The following is a 4,808-nucleotide window of genomic DNA, read 5'->3' on the forward strand; positions in this document are numbered from 1 at the left end:
CCAGGCTTTCAATTTACAGTGTTACCCACTTTCCTTATCACTTTTGCCAATGATTTTAGAAGGTATCCATGCTAAGTTCAAACCAAATATCTCCTAATAATTCCTATTGGCCATTCATGAAGCCACAGTGGTTTGATTTACTTGTGACTGTTGCAGGTGAATTGTTCAGTGGCAAAGTCCTGTTCCAGAGTCCTCACAAATACTGTGTTCATGGAAAACATATATAATTAGTATTGTATAGGCGTAGGACAGCTACACTGGAGATCCAGTCATAATACAGTTGTTTCATATTCTGTTAGGCACAAAGAGAAAATATCTGTCTGTGAACTGTCTCTGCTTCAGTTGGTAGCCAATAGCTTGGCCTGGGTTGGATTGAATTTTGTGCCCAAACTCAGGGCTTTGAGCGATGGAAGTAGGTTATACAATTGATGGGAGAGAAATGCATAAACCACAATTTAAAAAAAATCAATTTACATCTTTATAAAGGTCTCAGAGGGAGAAACCAATCAGTGAACAGAGAAAATGGTAGAAGCCCGAGAACCATGTATGCAGTGATTTCACTATGGCAGTATTTTCATTGTGGAGAAGTATAGGTCTGGACAACAAACACTCCACAGTACAGCCATATTGAATGGAGAGAGGGACACACAAATCTCATGAGCAGCTGGGGCCTCCTTGTCCAAGGAAATGAGATGACTCTGTGGAAGGCAGGTCAGTAAGTATCTGGGATCTTGTGCAGGAAGAAGACTAGAGGCATAGCACCAAAGTCACCAGGCTGGAAATGATAGGATCTGTCAGGCAACAAGTTTAGAAGGTACTCCCTTGAGATGCTAGTTTTTGCAAAACCTATACTACATCAGATGGAGCCTTATGGTTGCCAGCTTTCTAATTGTACAAAACCCAATACCCTAGCCCAGTCCCTTCCCTGAGGCCCCGCCCCTGCTCACTACATTCCCCCTCCCTCGGTGGCTTGCTCTCCCCAGCCCTCACTCACGTTCACTGGGCTGGGGTAGGGCCTGGGGGCAGGAGAGGGTACGAGCTCTGAGCTGGGGGTGCATACTCTGGGGTGGGGCTGGGGATGAGAAGTTTGGGGTGCAGCAGAGGGCTCCAGGCTGGGGGTGTGGCCAAGGGATTTGGAATGTGGGAAGGGGCTGCGGTTTGAGGCAGGGTGTTGGGATGTGGGAAGGAGTATGGCTCTGGGCTGGGGGTGCATGGTCTGGGATGAGACTGGGCATGAGGACTTTGGGGTGCAGGTGTGGGCTCCAGGCTTGGGGGTGGGGCAGAGAGATTTGGAGTATGGGAGGGAGGCTACAAGTTGAGGGAGTTGGGGAGTGGGACAGGGTGTGGGCTCTGGGGTGGGGCTGGGGATGAGGGTTTTGGGTGCAGGAGGGGGGCTCCGGGTTTGGGGTGGGGCTCAGGGTTGGGGCAGGGGGTTCGGACTCGGGTTGCGGGCTTACCTCAGGTGGCTCCTGGTCAGCGGTGCAGTGGGAGTAAGGCAGGCTCCCTGCCTGTTCTGACACCATGTTGCACGCGCCCCAGAAGCGGCCAGCAGGTCTGGCACTAGTATGCGGGGGTGGGGGGGGTAGGAGGCTCTGCATGCTGCTCTTGCTCGCAGGCACACACCCCAGCTCTTATTAGCCAGTTCCCGGCCAATGGGAGTGCAGAGCCGTTGCTTGGGGCGGGAGCATCATGTGGAGCCCCAAGCACCCCCCCACCTAGTATACTATAATAATAATAGTCATTTCTAGCAGGGATTATAAAAACTAAACTACAATGTAAGGTATTGGACATCAAATAACTCATTCCACAACAAAGTTCTCCCACTTTTGTTTTCTAATGTTGATAATAAGAGACATTTTGAGATCTGAGTTGTATTTCTCTTCCTTTGATGAACAAAGTCAGGTTTTAAAATGCAGTAAAATACATCTCTGAAATGATGCAGGTAAAACCAAAACATTTCTGCATTTAAAGATTCAATCAAAGATTTGCTGTGAATGGTGAGACACTAACGTAAAACAAAAAATCAGTCTGGTATGTATTTTGAACATGATTTGTCACAAACATAATTTCTAATAGATAAGAGTGATTATATGGTAAAGAGCTTAATTTATATATCCCAAGCACTGTGCTTTTGTCACTGACATCGTTAAGGAATTTGACACGTTTGCAAGAGAACAATATATGTCAACTGAAATATATACCCATTAGCTTTAAATGGGACATTGAAAAGAATGATGCATGCACATGCTATACTTAGAAGTAATAACGTGGTTTAAAGTCACTTGCATTTTCAAACAAGAATTCTTTTTATGTTGTCATTTTAAAAATCTAATATTTCAAAAGGTCCGGAATAAACAGCACCATTATCAGTAAAAGCTAGCAAAAGGGCAAGTAATTTGTTGTCATAAACAGATAAGTAAGAGTTAATAGAACAGAAGTACTTCATATCTCTTCTGCCTGTAAAGGGTTAACAAGATCAGTGAGCCTGGCTGTCACCTGGCCAGACGACCAATCAGGGGACAGGATACTTTCAAATCTTGAGGGAGGGAAGTTGGTGTGTTGGTGTGCTGTTAGTTTTTGGTGGTGGTTCTGTCTCTCCAATCTCTCTGATACAGGTTCTTATCAATTCAAAATAGTAAGTACTAGGTGTTAAGGTGAGTTAGGCTTATGTTTGTTTTCTTTATTTGCAAATGTGTATTTGGCTGGGAGGAGTTCAAATGTGTATTTGGCTGGAAGGAGTTCACATTTGTATTTTGCTGAAAGGATTTTAATTTGTACTTTCATAGATTCTAGGGTCAGAAGGGACTAATGTGATCATCTAGTCCGACTTAGGCTGGGAGGGTATTCCTAGTGTCTATAGCTGAAAGACCCTGTAACATATTCCATCTTAAATTGACAACGATAATTTTTACTGTTTTTTCTTTAATTAAAAGCTTTTCTTGTTTAAGAACCTGATTGTTTTTTTTATTCTGGTGAGACCCCAGGGGACTGGGTCTGGATTCACCAGGGAATTGGTGGGGAGAAAGGAGGGAAGGGGGAGAAAGAGGTTAATTTTCTCTCTGTGTTAGGATTACTTTCTCTCTCAGGGAGAGTCTGGGAGGGGAAGAGAGAAGGAGGGGGGAAGGTGGATTTTCCTCTCTGTTTTAAGATTGAAGGAGTTTCTTGGTGATTCAAGGAGATTCACAGTGATCTTCCAGGGTAACCCAGGGAGGGGAAGCCTGGAAGAGGCAACGGTGAGGGAAAGGGTTTACTTTCCTTGTGGTAAGATCCAGAGGGTCTGGGTCTTGGGGGTCCCCGGGTAAGGTTTTTGGGGGACCAGAGTGTACCAGGCACTGGAATTCCTGGTTGGTGGCAGCGCTACAAGTACTAAGCTGGTAATTGAGCTTAGAGGAATTCATGCTGGTACCCCATCTTTTGGACGCTAAGTTTCAGAGTGGGGATTTATACCATGACAGTTGTTCATTTAACAATGCATTTTATGTAATAGCTTTGTAAAGTGTTCATTTTTATTCTGCTAAAACAAGGGGGAAGCTGTTTCAGTTCATTATTAAAGAAGGATTTTTTTATTATACCATTGTCAATTTTAATGTCCCGATTCTGTTAGGTATTTGTTAAAATTATATGGTCTGCTGGAGTGGCTATGGCAGAGGATAATGCTGAGAATATCACGACTGTCAAAACAAGAGTGTGGGCAAGTTTCTGCTTATACCAAAGCCATGAGGAATGAAAAACAAAGGCAAAAATCTCCCTCAGCATTAGGATGTTAATATCCCTGTAGAAGCTGCTCTAGGAGGAGTAACTGAAATTTGTGAGCCAGATTCTGTAGAGCAGCCCCGCTGTGATAAAAAGGACCAGGTGCTGCAATGTCAAGAGGTTGCAAGATGCAATGAGCCCTGACATCATGTTGCAGGGTACGGTGTCCATGCAACCAGGCTGTGTCTGACTACTGCTGATTATAGATGGGGTAGCAGCCACTCTGCTGCTGTATGTATTATGAATGTACCCAGTAGCCATGTCCCTCACACATGTACATCTCTCATCCTGTTTTCCTGTGGAGACTGGCTGTGGAGGTCACATGCTCAGTGGGTAAGTGGCTGCAAATTCGCCTGGATGGGTCTTCTGTTTTTTTGACTCACCAGTATGGCCACAATGGAACATGCTCACTTCTTAAGGGGCTGTTATGCCTGCCTGCACAAGCCAGCTTAGTATTGGATCCTGTGTGACTATGAGTGCCCGTATGGAGCAGGATTGTAAGAGTTAGTTATTAAAAATTATGTTTTCACAAATACCCTTTCTCCTTCGCTTCTTCATCCACAGCTTGTCCATGTTCACTTGCCTGTGTGTGACCTCTCTGAACGCTCAGACTCAGTCTGTCTGTTTTTACTCATTGGGCAATGTGAGACTTATATCAGTTTGTGGAAACATTAGCTGGGCTAAACTCTGCACTCAGTTGTACCTGTGCAGCTCCAGAGACTTCAGTGGGGTCAGATGGGGAGTAACTGAGATCAAGATTTACTTCAGTATGTCCTCTGATCTGAGACAACCAATTCACCTCCTTAACAGATGACAACCTCCTTGATCACTATGCTTATGTATCATATCCTTGTTCCCTATGTTCCATATGTTTGCATCTTTGAACATTTTAAGTCCCTCCACACAGGGAGCGTGTCTTCTTGTATATTTGCATAGTGGCCAGCACCTTTTGAGTTCTACCACAATACAAATGATGATGATAAAACAAGCGGGGCAGTTATGCATTATCAACTTTTATTAATACTAACAGACAGGGCTGACATTTTTGTATGTTG

Source organism: Gopherus flavomarginatus, chromosome 6, assembly GCF_025201925.1.
Source record: "Gopherus flavomarginatus isolate rGopFla2 chromosome 6, rGopFla2.mat.asm, whole genome shotgun sequence".
Classification (NCBI taxonomy): domain Eukaryota; kingdom Metazoa; phylum Chordata; order Testudines; family Testudinidae; genus Gopherus; species Gopherus flavomarginatus.